Here is a 23,242-nt window from a genome sequence, read left to right as displayed (position 1 = left end):
TTGATTTTCAAAGTCAGTGACTACATCTTTTGTGGCATAAAAGCTTGGATGATATTTTGAAAAAGAAAAAAAAGCATGTAAATCACAAAATATAAAGCAGCTGCCTAAAAATGTAAATAATTTGAGATTTTGAATATAGTTTAGTGAGTTTTCAGATTCCACTTACATGGTTTAAATTCTGACCATTAAAGAGATCAAGGAGATTCAGAGTTTTATATGACCTAATCCAAATACTCCTTTAAACAACCTACTCCTAATACAAAACCAAAACAAATCTTGGTAAAAACTTGCTGTAAACTCTAAGTATTTTCTGCCTGAAATGTGTTGAGAGAGTGTTTCTTTGGTGATATAGAAGAAGACTGGCAAAACAAGAGATGAAAATATATTTGCTGTCTTTTAACAAATTATGTGTTGTAGAGGCAGGTTAATCATGTATTTTAAAATGAATCCTGAATATTCAACTATCTCCAATTCTGTATTCTTGTGCTACTGCAGAGGCTGCAAGGAAAATGCCACAATTCCTTAACTAAGCTGATCTGTGCTCAAGGAAAATTAAGAGGTAGAATATGGCATTTTGGTATTTTGTCTGAACTATACCGTTTTGATGACTATCTAAACCAATAATTATTTCTCAACATACACGTGCTATACAGGTGCCATGTGCTGACACTCATTTTCTTCACCTTGAGTATTGAAATCCTCTCCTGCATCACGGAATTATCAATGTACAAAAGAGCTCTAAATGTGGTTGAGGGAATGCAAAGTAGTTATCACTTACAGATGAATGCTGAACTTCCAGAAATTGAGAGTTCACTTAAATCTAACCGCAATAGTACCCTTAATCTATAAGACAAATTTGAAGCTCTTTGGGAACTATGCCATAAGGAGACCTTTCAACAGTACAGTCAAATACTACAGGAGAAGATTTTCCAAGCAAATCATAATATGTTGATAAATATCAAAGTTCAGGAGCTTTTGAATATTGAAAAAAAAGAAATTATATTTGAACATAAAGAAAACCTAAACCACAAGGAGTGTGGCAGTATTAATGAAGAAATTAAACACTTGGGAGACAACTAGCTTAGCTGCTAATTGCCTAAGTCTAGTAACTGGTTGGTTGTTGGTATTGATTTTGGCATTCTTTTTTTAGCTTGACACTTATTGACACTAATCCTCATTCTGTTTACTCCATGCTGTTACCGAAGAGGGCTGTGATAAACTTTCTCATACATGGAACTTAGTTTCTCTTCCATGAGCAAAGTGGCTACAAGACTTTCGGCTGAGGAGGGAGAACAGTGGGGAAGGCAGATTTTGTAGACTTTTCTCATCTGCCAACCGAATATATATTGTATGTATATATTTTTTAACAGCAAAATTAAGTTTAGAAATGTATTTATTTTTTGAGGACAAGTGTGAGAATGACAAAAAGAAACAAAAAAAAAAACTTCAGAAAGTTTGACTCACAGAAGAGAATCTTGAAATAATTTCACCTTATTCCTGTCTCAGCTCCCAAATATCTCTGCTTATAAAAATAAGTATTTTTTATTGAGTTGCATATTTCCAGTTCTGACAGTTTGCTCCTCCTCCACTACATCAAGTTCAGACAGTGGAAGCGCTTTTCAATATTGATAGGGACAACAGCCTGGCAATGCTATTTCCACTTACACGTGATAGATGACTTACTTTCTACACTGAGTTCTTTCTTTTGAGTTGAGGAAAATACAATAGATAGAGGTGAAAAATGTGTGTAGCTCTATACCACAATTTTATATCTGGGTTTAGTATTAGGGATTAAAGACATTATTGTCACATAAAAGCAAACAAACAAAAATCCAAACCACAAATTTAAATAAATGTTGATGGGATTTAGTGAAACATACCTTTAAGTACTCTTTGCTACAGAAGAAAACACCTTGCAAGCTACTCAGTCTTGCAAGCTACTTTTGCAGGTTTATAATTCTAAACACCACAGTCCTTTTCACGGTGGTGATGACTTGCTAGATAACAACAAGCTGAGATTGCACATTTAGGCTCCTATCTGTCAGTGCAGACTTATCCTTATAGAAATAACATACTTTGGTTTTGTGATGATTATGAGAGCCCAGCGATCTTACGTTTCTACACTGTTCTAACATACTGAATCAACTTCTGAAAGGAAACAGAGTGGAGAAAAGTCTGAAACTTTTAAAATGAGGAATTCCTAAACGCATGTGGATGATCCAGCATTTCAGGAGACAATGTCTACATCTGAACATTACTATATGAATGATGGAATAGAGCTGTTATACAGATTGTGAAAAGTGATTAGGAAATTTTGTAGTAGCCTAAACCAGCAATTTTTCATGACCATTTCTTTGAACAAATGAACAGATAGTTCATCACGATGAGACACAATGCAACAAGGTGCCTACTATTCTCAAGGAAAGCTCAAACCCAAAGTTTAATACAAAATTGAAAAGGGACTGCATATGGGTAAAGCTATAATCACTCATAGACTTACAGAATTATGATTTAGTCTTTCTTCAGAAAGACTTCATTCTTCTGAATTTAGTGTTTCTTACTGTTACTCTCTAGGAGCAGATTTTCTAGCTCTTCTTTCTTCCCTTGTTTATGGTCATAGTAGGTTCATATGCATGCATGGATTTGCATTTTGTCTTTGGCTTTCATTTCTTGTAAATTGGAGTCTGAACACAAACAGCCCAGGTTTGTATTCCCGAATGTGTGACACACTTGCTCACAAAATATTGTTGCTAAGACAGGCCTTCTTACCTAAAAAAGCTCTGGCAGTTAGAGATGGGAATCAGGAAGTGGCAAGCATGACATCTTACCCTGACATGTAGCACAGACTTGGGCATGGACCTTCCTGTGCATCACTTATAACTGTCAATAAATTCAAACTCTCAGCAGCTATTTGTAATAATAGACACACACTATTTTCTCTTAAATTTTACATTGCTTATGTTAATAGAAAATATTTTCTAATACAAGTGACACTTGAGTAGTTTCAGCTTGAAATACATATGATATTTTAAGTTTTGATTTAAAATAAGGAAATTTATCAAAAGAGATTTATTTTCTGTTTTAATTAGATAATATCCCAGTCTAGAGTAGAAGGGATACAGGGTGAAATTCCATCATCAGAGTATCCATTTACACCTGGAAAATATCTGTGGCTACTTTATGTAAGAAGTACAATGTGCTTTCTCTTCTCTCACACTTTACAGGGCATAAATAGACCTAGATTCCTTTAACCTGTGGGACATTAGACTATGCTTGGATCTTTCAGTGAGTGAAGACAAGGTGTCCATGGTTCCTTTCAAAAATAAATAACCAAACTAAAATATGTTGCAGAAATCTAGTATCAGTGCTTCAGTACATGAGCCAATCATACAGGGGAGGAAGATGGGAAAACAGCAAATTCATTACCCACTCTTCAAAACTCCACAAAGCCCAGCTATTGGATGTCTGATCTTCAGGAAACAATTATATTTACTGTGAGAATAACAGAGATGATAAAGCATATTTTAACATTCATATATATTTGTCCTTGCTCTTGTCTAATAATTTCATTGCTTACAGTAAAGGTCTCTAAATATGTTTGTAAATGGTACTCTGTGGATGATATTGTGGTAAATTGTCATTGATGCCATACTGATTTTATGGAGATGCTGGTAAAAATGCAAAGCCATCTTCAATTATTCAGAAAGGTCATTTCAGAATATTTTGTGTGGGTTTCTGAAAAATTGTTTCTAGCTAGTTTAGAGTTAGATGTGCATTCAAATGTAGAACAGGCAAATTTCTTATTTCTGCTAGTATTACTGTCTTTTAATAATAATTAGAAAATGAAGAACTAGTTTTCACTCATAACTTTTATTTATACACAGGAAATCATATATCAGTATATTTAATGACTTTTAAAAACAGGACTGTTTTGCTTTGAAATATCATTCTGAAGATACCAAATGGTTACTATTGCTCTGCTATAGGATTTCCAACACTGCTTTTGTCAACAGTGGCAGCATGAAGATACTAGTATAGCTGTAACACCTACGGCTGCTTTCATCATGTTGCTGACTAGTCCTCCTCAGAGTTAGCATAAAGTATGGATAACTATGATGAAGAACTGGTCTGTTTAAATCTTATGATTTTGATATAACTGATAGTGGCTAAATGCCCAAAGTGAACAGAGCTTTACAAGAATCTTGTAGTGAAAAAGTAAATGAAGGTGAGTCAATTGAGGAACAGTATTCTAACCCAAACAAGCTATTTCCAGGCCTGTGTCATATATAGTGTTGCCAGTATGAGAAGTTTCTCCATGTGGATAAAGACTGACAAGAATTTCAAAATCAGCCCTATCACACTTTGAAAAGAATTGCTTAGTCAAACCTTGCCCAAGGCCTTCCTGCTCTGATCAATTCACACAACTAGGAACTAGAGCCTTTAACTTTAATGTGACTACTTATAGGATTAAACTGTGTTACATGTGGGGACTGATTTATCTACCTTTTTCCTTTCTTCTGAGCAGTATATCTGATGGCAATAAAATCACAACTCAGATACAGAGAACGCAATCAGTGGCAGCTCATTTATGTACCTAAAATAGAGGGAACAAAACTTGTCCACAGAAATGAGAACTGTAATATATACCTTTTCTTCCTTCTGAACAGTTTTTGAGTGGACTGTAACTTTAGGAAACATTGAAGCTTTGGATCCTCAGTGTTTGTTTTACATGTGCTAATTTTTTAACTGCCTACACGCAGATCTCGTGACAAATTGGAAGCTGCAATTTACTGCTGTTCTGGAGAGAAAAAATATTTTGCCAAGAGCAAGCTTGAAAGAGCAAAACTAAAGGTACGTGCTTAAATGTCTAATAATACATTTGATAACTTCAGCACAAAAATCAGATATTCTTTGGGAGAATAATACATTTAACCTCTGCAACATAGTTCTTGAAAGTGAACATCAGAATACTTTGATTGCAGGTAAAAAACACAAAAAACAGCTCACCAGAAGAAAAAGCTTCCATGAAAATTTGCTATTTCCACTTTAGTTACATTCATCAGACCTTATAAAACACTATTTTCTACCAGTTCAAAAGTAAGCATTATGATAATTTTCTTTTTTTTTTACCTAGAAATACAGTTCAACTTTTTTGCTACCTGTCAAATTGACCTTGTGATAGAGACATAGGGGCAAGAAAGACTAGAAAGGACAAGAATTGCATGACTGTGCTCTGAGCATATAATGTAGTTTTAAGACAATGTGTTCTACTCTTCTGTTAAGATGCTTCTCATTTTACAATGTGAACTCTGTGAAATTGTTTGTAAAAATCTAATTTAAAAAAATGCTATAAACTCTCAAAATTTGTTTGGTCTCACACTTTGTTAAAAAGACTTTTCAGGGAAAATCTTAAAGAAAAAAATAATTCTTTCATCAAACAAAATAATTAATCTACCAGCTCACCAACTAAGGTGACTTAGTCATGGTGACTGCTAACACATTTTGATTCAGAGAAAAGAAACCCTTTACCTCATTTCAGCAGAGCACATTGGGGAGAAACAATGATTCCTTCAAGTCCAGAAATGTATTGTGCTGCTACATGGCATTTGTTTCATCATCTCAAAAATATATTTTAATTTACTGAAGATCTCTCACAAATGTGACCCATTTCTTCTTTCCGTTAACTTGTCTGTCCTCCTGTTTTATATGGAATAGGCAGGAAAGAACTTACAAAACTGCAACTTACAAAGTTTGCTGTGACTTTCTGTTTTCCTGAATTTCTTTATCTTACATGAAATATTTCTTTTGGCACTTGAAGCAATCCTCTATACTGTAATTGTCTAAAGATTGTATATATAAGTACTGTGATCTAGAAAATAGTGCCAGATTTGAAAAATGTTATTTCATCTGAATACTGCCTACTATCTAGCAAAGGTTGCTGTTCTAAATATTACTGCAGTATTTCTTACAGTGCTGTATCACTTGGAGAGCAGACAGGTGATGAGGAAATTCTATCATGTTACGAATTTTAATTAACATTGAGAATAGAGATTAAATGTTGATTTAAACTTACATAAAATTAGATGTTTTCAGTACAAAGTTGTTTGGTTAGAATATCGTTAATAATTCAGAGACAAAGGTTGACAGGAAAAACCCCAAACAAGGACAGATTATGTTTCTTTTCGGTAGAAAATGATATATTGTAATGTTTACTTTCCTCCTGCGCTAGAACTGGAACTGAAATGCAGACTTCTGTGATGTGAAAATATGCAAGTTTCCAGCTCACAAGTGGTTAAGCCTTTTTAGTTTATCTCAACATTAAATAGTTTCCACCTGCCACTGTAGCTCACATGAACTGTAATTTGGGCCCCATACTTGCTTTTTTTTTATTATTATTATTGCCCAGCTAAGATAACTTTTCCAGAGATGCAACAGTTTTCCTAGTATGAAAACTACCATGTACATGCTAGACACAGCATTTTCAAAATGTCAGGAAGCAGCCACAGCCAGCTGTTTCTCAATGGGTGAAGAGGAAGCCCGGAGCTGAAGATAACTCCAGCACAGTCAGCACCCTTAACAAAACCTGGCACAGACCTGCAGGGCCTAAGCATAGTGGGCAAAGTCTGATGCTCTTAACAAGGTCCATTGACTAGCCCAACTAAGACAAGTGGTGAACCAGGCTGAAGGTGCGAACAGAAAGTCCAGTCAGATGTAAAACAGTCCCCAAGTCTATCTGGGAGACACGATCAAAGGCAGTTCCAGATACATCTGAGGAGTCAGACCAGGAGCTGAACTGACTTATGACACACATACAAGGCCCACCAGGGAGGCAGCATCAGAGACAGGACTGAAAACAAGGACACTTGCAATGTAGCTCAAATGAGGTTAAAGGTTGAGCTTATAGGGAGCCCCAGGCCCATGAGAAGTATCAGGGTCAGAGCCCCAGGTGAGGCTGGTTAGGGCCACTATTTATTCAGGGTCCTGATATTAAATCTACTTGTAAAGAGACAGAGCTGTGATAAAATTGAACCATGTTTTCCATAACATAAACATGGATGCTGAAAGTGTTTGATGCCTCTGAAGGCAAGTGTGTAAATCACATTCTGGGAGGCAGGTTGAAATGCGAATTTGGTTAGAGGTATTTATGTGAATTTATGTGGATTAATAAACTTTCACTGCAAAAGCACTTAAAAGAATCAGATACATGTTTATTCATTTTATCTGGAACACTAACTTACACAATTTTCACATTTTTAGAGTATGTTTCTTTAATGTCTTCTATGATTGCAATTAGATCAGTATCTAGAGGAAATGTATGCACTTAGAAATCGATTGAACCCACTATTAATAGTGCTTTTTTGGATTCTGTACTATATAGCAAACAGAGAGATGAAATACAAAATGTTATTATAATTGAGCATTAATGCAAAGAGTAAAAAAAGAGTATCATGCAAGATTAACAAACCATGGATACGTTATCTAACTTGGACTAATATAAGAAATAACCATGCAAAACAAGGAATTGTATTCTCAATTTTTTCCTTATATTTCAGCAACAAACTATGTAACAGTTGATACTCTTAAAAAGCACCATATCTATACATTGTGCACACTTGAAAGTGTTGTTAGGTATTTTGAAAAATATACCTAAGAAAAAAGTATGCTCACCATTACAAATGTTCATTAAATGTAATGGGTTTATGTTATAATGTTTTAAGATACTATTTCATACGTCCGAAGGGTGTGAATGTCTGCATGTCTGACAAGAAGGCTGATTTTCCCGATGTTGTTTCATACATCCCATCAGTTACCGCAAATCTCTGATCCATACACTTCATGATTGGTATGGAACAATTTTCCACATTGCTTGACTATTTCTTGACAGTTGAACTACTCAGTACTCTACATTTGGTGTTTCTATGCAGAGCTATGGACTGAAGATCCATTCAATTCATACCATTTATAATATTATTTTTACCTTATCCAGGTACTTCTGCAGAATCATTCAACCTCTCTTGATACCAGTCCTTAAGGTTTTTCACAGGCTGGTTTGAGTTGGAAAAGAGCTTAAAGTTCATCCAGTTCCAGCCCCCTGCCACTGGCAGGGACACCTTCCACTAGACCAGATTGCTCCAAGTCCCATCAAACCTGGCCTTGAACATTTCCAGGGATGTGGCAGCCACAGCTTTTCTGGGCAACCTGTGTGAGTGTCTCACAAACCTCATAGTGAAGAATTTCATCCTAATATCTAATGAAAATCTACCACCTTCCAGTTTAAAGTAATTTTCGACTATTCAAAAGGAAGCAGGCCTGGCTAGCAATTGTGGGCCTCAAAAACCCAACCATTTTATAGGTCAAACATCCTTACCACAACCCTGCTCCTACAAACAGTAGGGCATATGTATTTGATTCCTTCCTTTCCAACCCTAATTATGCTATGATTCTATTATTCTAAGACATGCACTGACCAACAGGCAGCTGAGGCAGTTGTTTAAAGTATGCCTAAGCACAGAACATATATGCTCAGTACACAGAACCGTGCATTGTTCTTGGTGTTTCAGACTCACAAAGTAAAACACTAAAGTACACAAATGCCTCACATTCTCTATCTCTTATGCTGTTTAGGATAGCTCACTTCAGTGGGTATCAGGTTTTCTGCAAGGGCTTTCTCACTTACATCTTGCTGTCTACAGCCTTGATTAAGGGGCACATTCTCAGCAGAGGCATTGAACTGTCAGTGTTCTCAACTAGAATATTTTTATGGATTAAAAAAATACTTGTGCCCATCCTGCAATAAAAGTCTACATTAGATAACACACATAAAATAAACTGCAAACTTATACAGTTCCAATGACTTTTTTTTTTTTAATGTGAGCTGTCCATGACCATTTCCACTTCTATTTCCTGCTCCTGCCACTCAGTCTTACCTCCTGTGAGATATCTTGTAGAAATAATAGCCTCATTTTCAGTGCAGGAGTGCTGGCTTGCCCACCACTATCCTCTTGACAGTGACAGAATTAGTCAGTGAATTAGGCCTACAAAGGAGGCTATAAACCAGCTTGCATATGTATCTAATACAGCCTTAAGTGAAAACATTATGCTATCTATATTGTGGTAGCTGCATGTGCCACAACAGTAACTGTTATGAAATGCATTTATATGTAAGAACCACCCTCCACCCAGTGTGAAAATAGTCTGCAGAGCATATACAGATAATCTATTAGGCTCCAGAGCAAAAGATGAGAGTTCAGGGAAGGCTTGGAGCAGAAAAAATACCTGGAATATGTCTGAGACTTTTAAGATAACGCTGTACCATATGACAGAAGAGAGATGTAAGAGTAAGGGGCTGGGTTCACAGGTTTTTTTTTCAGCACTTTGTAGTGAAACAATGCTTCTTAATTGACTCTTGGAAACTGAGAGTCAGCTGTAAGATAATGCTGCTATACCATGGAAAGAAGAGAGGTTAGACTTAGTATTAATGGAGTTTGAGTTTAGCCCAGGGACTAAGTAGAAAGACAGGAGATAGAAGACTGAAGGATTAGCTGCATCTATACAAAAAATAAGTCACTGCTATTTGACTGATTACTAGCAATCTTTTCAGTAATTCATGATGAATAATAGTAAGTTTTATACAAAGCATTCATGTTTTTCTCAGTAATTTTTCCTTGTTCTTGGTAGAAATGAACTTCAATTTTTGCAATTCTATTTTTAAGAGATGAAAACCATATTTCTTTCTGGAAAGAATCATACAGACAAAAAGAGAGGCTTGATACCATTTCATGTTCAAGTAATTTGCTGCTTCATAGCTTGTCTATTTCATCATCAGACATGTTTAAAAAAAAAAAGGAGGCAGCTTCATAAATGCAAGTTGAGACAATATCAATGTACTCAGTACTAAACCTTTAACTTATAAACACTAGCAATTTATTAAAAATCTGTTACACTGCACCTAAAATTAAAAAATCTACAGAAAGAACCCCACCCCCCAAAAAACCCAACAACCCAAACCTGTGACTAACCAACCAATCAAACAAACAAAACCCAAACAAAAAAAAACCATTCTAAACTGCTGTTTTGTTAAGTCGCAGTTTTCACAATAATCAATTAACAGAAACTGTCTAGGACTAAAATAGGGGACCTAGAATGTTTCATGTTGAGCACAGGGTGGATCCTTCATTGTACGTACACCAACTTTTCCAAGAGTAATGGAGGCAACAAGAGGTAGAAAAAGATGGAGGCAGCAAGGTCTGTCTAACCAGATGCCTTTGCTCACTCATCGTGCATTCAGTAGCTGCTTCATACAGGGGCTGCTGATACACAAATTCATCATTGGTGGTTGAGAATGAAAGGGAGAGTACCAACATCTCTCTCCCTAGATATTCTGACCACTGGAAAAAAGGAATGGCCCTGACATTGTCCATGCAGTAGAACTGGGGAGAGAGATGGTACTCTCCCTGTCATTCCCAGAATACCTGAGTATATTGTTTTTTGTCATAATGGCCATATTGTGTAGAAACTCTCACTGTTAGCTGATTAATTATTAAAATCACCACTCATGCCAGGATACTTGACTTCTAAAGGACTTCCATCTTTGCCAGAGAAAAGCACTATATCAGTGGATACCACTTTATCACGTTTTTCTCATCCCTGATTCCTGTAGCACACTACACAAGGGTTTCTACATAGAAGCTTTTTCAGCCAAAGTGGTGAACATGTCAGGGAGGCCAGAAAGGATTTTCTAAACAAATTTTACCTTAGTAAAATTAATTAAGTGCTACAACTAGTGCAGCTGCATTAACTTCTGGGATAGAGACAGACTGAGACAAACAGTAAGTGCAACACAGAATTTTTGTGTCTAAGAAACAGAAGCTTGAATTTGAATATACCTTGCCAGAAAGAGATTTTGAGCAAACTGCCAGAAAGAGAAAAACAAACAAACAAACAAACAAAAGCATTTATTGTGCCTTTTTTCCCGATACAATAAGAAGTTAGGAAACATTGGAGTAATTTTCCTTTTAACTGTTGCATTTTAAAGGTAGCAACAGTGATTCTGGTTTCTATGGGGGTGGATTGTTTGTTTTCTTTTCTTTTTTTTTTTTTTTACTATATTTGGGTATGTCAGTGGCATTAAACTAAAGATCTGGCCGTCAGTTTTATCTCTCTGCACAATCTGTGCGCATCTGTTATTTTGTGCTGTATGCAGGATAACCCCTAGATGGAGACCTTAGCGCAAACACTGTTCTGGTTTTGGTTGGGATAGAGTTAATTTTCTTCCTAGTAGCTGGTGCAGTGCTTTGTTTTGGCTTTAGTCTGAGAATAATGTGATAACACACGGGTGTTTTAGTTGTTGCTAAGTAGCACTTATCCTAAGTCAAGGACTTCTCTGTCTTTCATGCTCTGCCAGTATGGAGTGGCACAAAAAACTGGGAGGGAGCAGAGCCAGGACATCTAACCCCAACTAGCCAAAGGGGTATTCCATACCACAGCAAATCATGCCTAGTATATAAACTGGGAGGAGTTGGCCGGGGCCAGGAGCAATCGCTGCTCAGGAATGAACTGAGCAGTGGTCAGCAAGTGGCGAGCAATTGTACTGTGCATCAATTTTCTGTCAAGTTTTATTCCTCTCTCTCATTTTGTTATCTCCCTTTTAATTACAAATATTATTATTAGCAGTATTGTTATATTTTACTTTATTTCAATTAATAAATCACTCTTATCCCAGCCCACAGGTTTTACCTTTTTCTGACTCTTCTCCCCATCCCACGGGGTAGGGAGGGTGAATGAGCAGCCGCATGGTATGTAGCTGCCAGCTGGGGTTAAACTATGATACACACACACACATAGTAGTTCCATGGGAATTATTGCCAATAACAGAGGTTAGTGTTCACAAACTTTGCTAGGTATTTCGTTTAAGTGATAGACTAAATGTATGTTGTCTATTATGATAATTATGTAAAGTGGTGATATATTTAAGCTTGAGGAAGATATATAGAGTAACAATTACATATATATTTAAGAGAGAGAGTGTTATACTTGTTAAACTCAGTTGAGCACCGTTAAGCTAAGTGAGAATACAGGAGATGCCTTCCCAGTTACTACTGACTCAGTATTTCATTTGAAATTATTATTGGCCAAAATAATCCAAGTAGTAAAAATGGAACCAGAAATTCCTACATGACTGAAGCAGTCAAACTCCTCCTTTCCAGCCAATGTGGAGGAATTGAGTATTGTTGCCTTGGAATAGTTATTAGAACCTGCTTTGTGGAGCTGGAACTGGGTATGATTTAACCTTAGATGGAAAAAAGGAAGTAAACACTGCCAGTTTCCTGGGTCTAACTGTTTTTTTAATCATTCAACTGCATGATAAAAGCTCTCTTATCTTTTCTTCTTTTAAAAGGGAACAGTGATCACTTACAAATATTATGTTGAAAATTTCCACAAAGTGAAACAGGATCAAGCCATTCAGAGAAAGGTTGTGGTTCAGCTCAGCCTTTAGCTGAATGAAGATATAAGCTCTTCTTTCCCACAAATGTTTGTAGACGTGTAAAATAACAACTCTTCATACTTAATAATAAAGCTGAGAATCTATGGCACTTAATGTACATCCAGAATCAGACTCAATCTGACCAGAAGAGAAAACTTTGGGGTAATGTGGGTAGCCAGGGTCTGACGGTCGGAAGATATCGCGCTGTACGGAAAGATAGGGCCCCTCTCCTAATAGCCAATAACACTTAGTTTATGAGGTAAGCAGACGGATGTGACGTTGTAAACCAAAGCTATATAACGCCGTGCCATTAAGCAATAAAACGCCATTTGCCATCCACCACATTGGTGTCAGTGAGCCGATGGCCCGAGCGGCCTGGGGTTGGTCGCCGTGCCGTTCCTGAACCAGGTCGCTACGCCTACTCGAAGGCAACAAGTGGTGCCGAAACCCGGGAATCGCCTGGACGGGTGAACGTCGGCTGGAGCAGCGAGAGCAGCCCGGAGGGGAGGACGCTCCCGGACCCACAGGGAGGATGGAATCCATTGTGAAGGTCGTATCCGAAATACATAGACAATGGGGTATTGATTTTAAGCCCAAAGATTTCATCTTTATATCTCGAGCTCGAAGGAGCGCTCAATTAATAGCAATCACACTCCATACTGACAAAGGGCCGGAAAAAACTATCACCCTCTCTCCATATGTTATGCCAGGAGTCCCACCCCTACTGGGAAAAGACGCCCTAACCCTATTGAATGCCAGGGTGACAAATTTACCGTAAGGGCCACTGCCATACACCCGCTTCCACCAATTAAATTAACTTGGAAGTCATCTGATCCAGTATGGATCAGTGGCCCTTGTCAAAGCCTCGAATGGATGCTCTCCTCGAATTACTTAACCGTGAACTACAACGAGGACATATAGAGCCCTCTACTAGCCCATGGAACACACCAGTTTTTGTCATACCTAAACGAAAGGGCGAAGGATTTCGCCTCCTCCATGACCTACGTGAGGTAAATAAGACAATCCAGCCGATGGGTCCCGTTCAAACGCTGTTACCCATGAACTCTATGATACCAAAAGGACAACCTTGTGCCGTTCTTGATATTAAGGACTGTTTTTTCTCAATACCCCTACATGAAGAGGACAAAGAACGGTTTGCTTTTTCTGTCGTATTCCCAAATAGCCAATGCCCTAATTTACGTTTCCAGTGGAAAGTACTGCCTCAAGGGATGGTCAATTCACCCACCATCTGCCAGATTACAGTGGACCGAGCCTTGGCGCCGATCCGGCACAGCTAACCAACTGCGACCATCATTCAATATATGGACGATATTTTAATCGCCGCACCATCAGGAAGGCAGGTGGACCAGTTAATATCACTAATTTCAGAAACTTTAAAAACAAATGGGTTCAAAATCGCGAGTGCAAAAATTAAAAGGGGACCATGCGTGAGCTTCTTGGGAGTAGAAATCACAAGTTCCTGTATAACTCCACCCCAAGTAAAAATTCACCGACACATCAAAACACTCCACGATATGCAACAGTTAGTGGGGTCCCTACAATGGCTCCGCAACATTATCCTGATCCCTCCGAATATCATGGCCCCACTGTATGACCTTCTGAAAGGAAAACACCCATGGGAACAGAAGGTACTAACACCAGAAGCAATGGACGCTCTTGACTTTATCGAAAAACAGGCGTCGTCAAGCACACTCGCCAGGTGGAACCTAGATGTGTCGCTTGACCTGTATGTGCATTTCACCAAGGGAGGGGGAGTGGGAGCACTGGCCCAGGGACCCCCTGACAAAGCACACCCAATACAGTGGGTAGTCCTCGGAAAACCGTCAAGTGCATTTTCCCCCGGAGTTGGGTGCCTTGGTAACCTTATCATGAAAGGTAGAAAACTTGCCCTAAGACACCTAGGCATTGAACCTGCCAGGATATTCCTACCCTTCCGTAAACAGCTCCCAACGTAATCAGTGGCGATGTCAGAGCATTTAGCTATAGCCCTCGTCGGATTCGGCGGAGAAATCCGATATGCTGCAAAGCCCCCCTGGACTTAAATGCTGGCGATCATCGACATCGACCTTCCACAGAAAATCCTGGATCGACCTCAACAGGGACCTACGGTCTTTACAGACGCGTCCTCAGTGACTTCAACCGCAGTGGCAGTATGGCAATCAAAGGAGGAATGGCACTGCATAAAAATGGCCGACCACACACTTTCGGTTCAACAGTTAGAAGCAGCGGCCGTAGTGCTGGAGTGTGGACTGTTCCCAACGGAACATCTCAACATAGTCACTGATTCAATGTTTGTAGCCAAACTCTGCCTAGCCATGTCGGGGCCCGGTGTGTCAACATCTTCAACAGCTCTTATGCTGGAAGAAGCGCTTTCCTCCCGAAAAGGCACCATATCGGTTGTTCACGTCAATAGTCATGACCCAGTTAAGGGATTTTTCCAAATCGGCAGTGACAAAGCAGATGCTGCTGCGAAAGGCCTGTGGACACTAAGAGAAGCCCGTCAGTTACATGAGTCCTTCCATATCGGAGCCAAAGCATTGGCAAAGAAATGCGGACTTTCAGTCACCGACGCAAAACACATAGTGGCAACGTGCCCTCATTGTCAAAAAGCACCACTTTTTTTTTTGACCCTGCGGTGTCAATCCCAGAGGCCTTAAGGCCTCCGAAATATGGCAGACAGATTTTACACTTTGCCAATTACTGAAACCTCGAGCGTGGCTAGCAGTGACCGTGGACACATACAAGCGGAGTAATTGCCGCCACACAACATCTTAAAACCAGCTCTAAAGCAACTATTCAACACTGGTTGACGGTCATGGCATGACTTGGCATTCCAAAACAAATCAAAACAGACAATGGCCCAAATTTTATCTCTAAATCAGTTCAGGCATTTGCTTTAAAATGGGGCATCGCTCTAACACACGGCATTCCATATAACAGCACAGGACAGGCCATAGTCGAGCGAGCAAACCAAACCTTGAAATCCAAATTAGAGGTATTAGCAAAGACAGAAGGGTTTAACAATACCATCCCCACAGGAGACCAAGCCCGCCTACTAGCAACCGCTCTCTTAGCATTGAATCAGTTTCCTAGGGGAGAGGAAGCAAATAGCCCTGCCTAAAAAACATTGGTCCACTCGAGTATTGGATGATGGCCCATTGGTCATAGTCAGAAATGAATTGGGAGAATGGGAACACGGGTGGAGATTAGTCCTAACAGGACGGGGATACGCTGCAGTCAAAAAAGATGACCAAATTAAATGGTGCCCGATTAAATCAATCAAACCAGATTTGAAGGACAAAACTGATGAAAATTGTGAGTTTTTGTTTACAGGACTGGTTCATTGGACACCCTCGTGACCGGTACTTCCTACTACCACAAGGGGACGATGAGCCAGCCAACTCCTTACTCACCCCAAAGAGCCCTGCAGCAACTGGATACCCCGCGTCGTCAGAACACCAGCATCGTCAAAAAGCCCCTCGCGGGGGGGGCTACAGTACCTTTGTGCGATCATGGTTTTGGGGCTTCTCACTGAGGGGAGGGCAGAATCAAATTCTCATTATCCCCATCAACCTTTCAATTGGACATTGTATCAATTTGACTCTGATACAGTCATACAAACCATAACAACGTCGGGGGCTCCTAGTTTTATGACCACCCTGTGTCAACTGATACCTACAATGTCCTGCTCAGAAGGAGGGGCATACTATTTTTGCCCTAGCTCCAATCCGGGAAAGGGTTACTGCAACTACCCCGGGCACTATTATTGCGCATATTGGGGCTGTGAGACGATTGCAAATGTGTGGATTCCAGAGCCAGGGAAAGACCCCTTTTTGCAGGTATCCTGGGCTCCTTATGGGTGTGAACCCCCACCAATAAACAGAGGTGAAGAACTCACACTTCCCTCTCCCTACGATGGACCGACATCTTATGGTACAGGATATTGTAAGCACCTCTATTTGAATGTGAGTAATCCCCAACATCCGAGTTGGCTCTTGGGAAAGATGTGGGGAGTTCGATAATATCAGACAGGAAAAGATAGAGGCGCCCACATTCGTATTCAAAAAACATTGATTCCGGCTGATCCATTGCCAGTACGCCCTAAACTAACATTTGCTGGTAAAACACTCCTACCAACCCTTGGCCAAAATCCTATAGTCAGAAAACTAACTGAACCTTATGTACCTACAGCAAAATATAGCACCGCACCCACAATAATACGTACCACAGTGAGGACACACACCAATAGAATCCCTTATGAAGATCCTCTCTGGGGAATGATGCAGGCCAGCTATTAAGTATTAAACAAGACCCATCCGAACTTTACAGAGCATTGCTGGCTATGCTATGGAATAAAACCACCCTTTTATGAGGCCGTAGGAGTAAGTGACATACCTATTCTGGCAAATGGTACAAATCCGCCCCAATATATATGGAACATGGAAAAACAAAGCATAACACTAGCACAGGTGGTAGGAAGCGGTGTATGTCTGGGTGCTGTCCCAGACAACAAACAGCAGTTATGTGTTAGTAAGATACAGGATAATATCTCAGCAAAATGGTTAATACCAGTCAACAATGCTAAATGGATCTGTTCTATTATTGGGGTCACACCCTGTTTATCCTTGGACAACTTTAACAAATGGGCGGAATACTGTGTCCAGGTGTCTATAATTCCCAAGATAATTTACCATCCTGAAGAGTTTGTTTATCGCTCACATCTTACCCCAGAGCACCATCTGTCAAAACGAGAACCCCTTACAGCTATAACGATAGCCACCCTACTACTAGTGGGAAGTGCAGGATTAGGTACAGGCGTAACATCCTTACTACAACAGAGTACAGAATTTAACACCTTAAGAATAGCCGTTGATGAAGATTTAGCCAGAATCAAACAATCGACAACTGCATTGGAGCAATCAGTTAGATCATTATCCGAGGTAGTGCTACAGAACCGTAGAGGTCTGGATCTGATGTTTCTACAACAGGGAGGAGTGTGCGCTGCGTTGAAGGAAGAGTGCTGTGTATATGTGGACCATACCGGAGTGGTAAGAGACACCATGGCAAGGTTACGGGAGGGTTTAGAAAAACAAAGACGGGAACGAGAGGCACTCCAAGGTTGGTTTCCATCCTGGTTTACCCAATCGCCATGGCTGACTTCCTTAGTATCTACCCTGATGGGACCGATCATAATGATTGTCCTGACTCTGATCTTCGGACCCTGTATATTGAATAAGCTTGTGTCATTTGTTAAGAGCCAGCTAGAAACGGTTAACATTATGCTCGTAGAACGCCGACAATTACTTTAATACTGTCTCTAGTTAATGCTACCTCAAGTTATTATGCTTGATTTTAGCTGTCCGGACAAATCCAAACCCCTGGGAGACCTTTTTAGGCATTGTCACCTCCTCTTACCGCGTAGACTGGCCCCCTACATGGTAACAGGCGTGCACTTTTAAAAGTTGGAACGCCCGAACCTCATGCTGAGTGAAGGGAACATAAACTCATCACAGTCAGGTCAACGTTGCCTGCGCGGGGACGCCCGCTAGCATTGAGTCTGTCACCTCACACAGCAGTGATGCCTCTCGGAGCTAGTTTATCGACGGTCTTCCCAGAGCATACAAGTTCAAGCTGAAGTATACCACCTCATAAAGATCTTATTTTCAGTTATACTTGTTCTCAACCCCCCCCCCTTTTTTAGCTACCCCTAATCCTACCTCGTTCTTCCAGTATACCTCTTCATTACCTACTACCTAATGTGCCTTCTGTTTTTACTCGGGATTGTGCTTTATAGCATAGAATTATCTTAAGGTGTACAGTCCAAATAAGATTCCTTTTCTGATACAATATTCTTTAAGCTTATTGTTTAGGTAATATAATTATGCATAGGGAGGGGGGAAATGTGGGTAGCCAGGGTCTGACAGTCGGAAGATATCGCGCTGTACGGAAAGATAGGGCCCCTCTCCTAATAGCCAATAACATTTAGTTTATGAGGTAAGCAGACGGATGTGACATTGTAAACCAAAGCTATATAACGCCGTGCCATTAAGCAATAAAACGCCATTTGCCATCCACCACATTGGTGTCAGTGAGCCAATGGCCCGAGCGGCCTGGGGTTGGTCACCATGTCGTTCCTGAACCAGGTCGCTACGCCTACTCGAAGGCAACAGGGTATGGAGGGATTAAAAATTGAAAATACTGAAGTTCTTGAGTTTCTTTCAAATCTGTAACTTATCCTGTTTTCTTGGAAAAACTCTGTTACTATATTGGAAGACTGCTAGTTGCAAGGATTTTAATGTGGTTTTCACTCCCAAACCATAGACAGTATCTGAATTAATTAGAGTGGGTCAAATAGTTTTATGAAAACAAAACTTTTGGGGGATGGGTGTAATTTTTTATCCAAATCTGCAAATGCTCTGCTGAACATGTTTTTATTCAGTTTGAAAACTGCAATAACTAAAGCACTACATCCCTTGCTATGGTCAGATATTTGTGACAGGCAATGCCTCGAGTTCTCTCACAGCTATTGTAAGCTTTCGCATGTTCAAACTTTCTCATCTCAAACCACAAACTGAATTCTGTGTTGAGTAAAACACATAATTCTTGCAACTTGATTTTGGAAAATGAATGATCATGAAAAAACAGTTTAACTAAAAATACCCACTCCAAGCAACTATGCAATAATTCTTCAGTTAATCTAAAGCTACTGACCACTATTATTTGTCCCATTGAGTTTTGAATCAGATGCCTGAGAGGTCTTTTTCTCCCTCGGTGTAAACAGAAACAGAATTTTCCTCCTGGTGCTTGCTTTGTATGGTTCTCTCTTCAATAAAGGATTGCAAATCCAGATGGTAAACTAATTAAACTGTCTCAGGAAAATAGGAATTAAAACAAGTAGAATGCGTTTTTTCATGTTTATGTTTTTGTTATACATTCTGAACAGGCTTTTCAAATATTGTGCCAGCTATGAAATGTAACCCTGAGAGTATAGATTGGTAAATGATTTCTGCTCAGTTGCACTTGCTTCAAAGGCGACTTCATCACCACTATCTGAAAGAAGCTCTGCCCCTCAGTAACAAATGATTACAGCTAAATAAATCCCAAAGGTTTGCCACGAATGCAGAACAAAGGCATAAGAATGAGAGCTGTGGTTCAAGATCTATTTTTTATACCAGCATAATTTTTTGCTTCACTGATCTATCACTAAACAACAGCTGCTGAGTAGAGACTTGCTGCACTGTAGGAACGTTACCAAATCCTTTAGTGACTGGTTGCATGTGTTTGCCTCAGGCCTTCCAAAAAGTCAGAAATTTGTGAAGGACTGGTAGGTTAGTGTCACCTTATTTCTGTAATAGATTTAAAGATGCCAAACACACTGGAATGACAGCCTGCAGCCAGTCTGGATTTCTAAAGGACTTATATTGTGATCTAAGCATACGTGGCCAACCTCTGTTGAAAAGGTAAGTGCTGCTAGGAAAAGTGAGTAAAAATCAAACAATTGGAGTTTTTTGTTATACTGTCCTCGAAATTAAACTTTTGCTGTATTTATAAGATGCTGTGTTGGTTTTCCCAAGAATAAAAGCTATGCTCTAATTAATGGATGCTTGAAATAGCCTTCCTATCACTTCCTAGGCAAAAAGAATCATAAAGATGCTAACATATAAGGTATTCATATCTGGAGAAAACCCAGATTTTTATTATGTTAGATGTTATCAGATGTCTGTATACAGCAAGATTAAAGTAAAAGAAATAATGATTGTCTAGATTTCCACTGAAACTCATTATTCTTTTCATGTATATCACCTTTTTGAAGGCAATTATTAATTCTGCAGAAAATGTAAAACAAGAACTGTATTAGTAACTGAATATTATATTACTGTATATTAGTACTCTATATAAGAGAATCTATAGTTCTATGAAATATTTACGAAGTTACTTAAAGAAGATATAGGAAATTGCATTTATTTTTTTTAAGAAAGTGACTGTAATGAGCTATGTAGTTCTTGTGATAATAAACTACACAAATATTAACTTTAAAGTAAGCATCCAAACTAATAAAATACAGTAATTATAGATGTCATGTATCTATGATATGATACAGGAGCTCTTACTCTTCCCTGTAAAAGTGAAGTTGTAGCAGAAATAGAAGGAAGCTTTTGCAAAGGCTGTACAATAATCAGGGTTTTTTTCCTCTGCAATACTGGAGAAGCCCATTGACAAGACTGAGGGATAAACATTTATGGATCTGTACAATGTCTCTAAAGATATCAAATAATTCTGCTCTTGATTACTTCTTTTGCCTGCACCATATGTTTTTACCTTTCTTTTTGATACTGAAGGTGTTTTTCCCTGTTTTTAAATATTCTTATAATTAAAGTGCATTGAGCTAATTCTGAAGAACATGTAGCATTCAGTTTTGCTTGGAGATGTATTTCACATTACTGAGTGGACAGCTAAGGTGCCTTTGATCCTATTTGCATGTATAATAGAAGGAAGTGATTGATCTCTTAAAGCCTCTTACTGTCAGAGCCATAAGAGCACTAACAGGCCTTAACGGCCCTGAACAACCAAACTGTCCCTGGGCCCAGGGGCTCCACTTAAGCTCAGCCCCTGGATATCAGTTCCTGCCTGAGCTATTCTGAGAAGTGCTGGGCTGTAGCTCAGCCCTGACAATGTGTATAGCTGACTGTGGACCCTGTTAATTCAGACCCTGATGGGCAGACTGGCCTCCTGGCTTGATCTTGGACCTGCTTCACCACTGTGGATTTGTCTGGTGATCACTGTGCTGTGTCTTGCCCTGGTTACCATCACTGGACCTGATCGTCACCTGCAGATTGATTTCTTCACTTGACCTGCCTTGTTGGAACAACCTTGCCTGATCAGCTGGAATCTGGGAAAATCCAAGTGGCCTTTCCCAGGTCAGGCTTGTTCGTCTTACTTTCAGAGGTGGCAGGAAAAGGCCCTGGGTGGCAAGGTCCCTTATTTATACCTTATACCTTCCCACCCTGTAGGGAGCCCTTCCTACTCCCTGAAAGAGTTTCAGTCAAGAGTTGAAATGCAAGATCAAACTGTTCTATACTTGTACCTTGTATTCTGCAGTTCTTACACCACACACTGTAACTCCAAGTCTCTGTACCAGGGCAAGACTTGGCTGACCATCTGTGTCTGCATAATTTTGGAGAAACTGGAAGATGAAGAGGATTAACCCAACATGCTTTTGAAACACCAAAAAGATAATTTCCCACTCTTCTTAAACCTAGTGACCTGTCAGCCAGAGCCCTAAACAGAGCAAATGAAACATGAGGGACAACCTGAAATTCGTATGCTTTTTGCACTCTTTTCAGCAGATGACAAGAAAACTGCATTGTAAACTGCACAGATTCATTCTTTTTTTAAGGTCATTTAAGTTTATTTTTCATAAATAAGAAGGTCTGCTGAAAGGCAGCCATACAACCACTGGGTTCATGTGGCTGCTGTTCAGTTTCATTGGGTATGTGGGTAAAGAACACTATCTCAAACTATATAGAGAGTACTAATTATTCTCTTCTAACTCAGCTTCTAGTACAAGACAGTAAAGAACAGCGTCTGCTTAAATATTCAGAAGATAGAACACCAGTATCAGAATACCTGTAAGGAAAAAGTTTTGTGAATGCTATAGACTTTGAGATACTGGAATTTATGCATATAACAAGAGTTCAAAAATAAAATAAAACACATTGAATTGCCTAAACAAGAATAGGTTTGATACAATTTCATCAATTATTTCTAGATGTCAGAAGCTCACCTTTCATCAGTTTTTTAGTCAGAAATCAACTTGATGACTGTTCTAAATGCAGAAAATATAATGAAAATACATTTTGTTTTAAACTTTTCTTTCACAGCATTTCTCCAAGAAATTTCCATACCTGTTAGACCAAAGAACTGATCTGAAAAATCTATCTACAGAAGATACAGAAACATAAAAAGCCATTAACTAAAAAAAAAAATCTCTAACAGAGGTACTGAAGGTCTGGTTCCAGTCACTTGTTTCACTATGGATAACTGCAATGAAACAAGTGAGGAGATTAAAATTACCAAGCAGGAGAACACAAATCTGACAGTGCCTTACATTTACTGACTCCTCCTCTTGGAGGGATACAAATTGATTTGGAAACACAGAAAAACCTCGAGTAGACAAAGCAATGAATGAGTAATGGGAGAAGCATCCCTGTGGAGGAAGGATATGTTTGGCAGCCTGAGTACTTCAATTTCATCACGTTCTAACAAATCCAGGTTGTGCTGCTCTGAGTGACAATGTGCACAGATGTGTAGCTCTGAAAATTAACAGTATAAGAAAAACTGTGAAGTCCAAGTTGAAACCTCAAAATATTTTGATGTTACAGTTCACCTTGGCACATGAAGCATCCCCAAAGTCTTAAGTGGTGCTTGGCATATTATAAAAAAATTATCTGCAAAAGTCAAATTTTAGTCCTGCTGTTGTCCTGATGCAAGCTTACTCCAGTTAAACAGGGCCGTATCTGGGCAACTCCAAATATAATTTTTGACCTACAAAAAGTTATAAGAATAAAAGACTGTGAAGATGCAGTGTATGAAGGATTTCTTTCTTTTTTATTGATGAAGTCCCTAGGTAGAGGTTAAGACCTAGTTTGTAACTTAACTTCTTTTCTCAAATAGAGCAGTTAGAAATATTTTTTCAACTCAGACTCAATAAATACATTCTAATTGGTATTTACAAAC

The sequence above is a fragment of the Psittacula echo genome, assembly GCF_963264785.1.
Source record: "Psittacula echo genome assembly, chromosome: Z".
NCBI classification, from domain to species: domain Eukaryota; kingdom Metazoa; phylum Chordata; class Aves; order Psittaciformes; family Psittacidae; genus Psittacula; species Psittacula echo.
The sequence above is the reverse complement of the archived record's forward strand: the minus strand, read 5'-3'. Positions refer to the sequence as shown.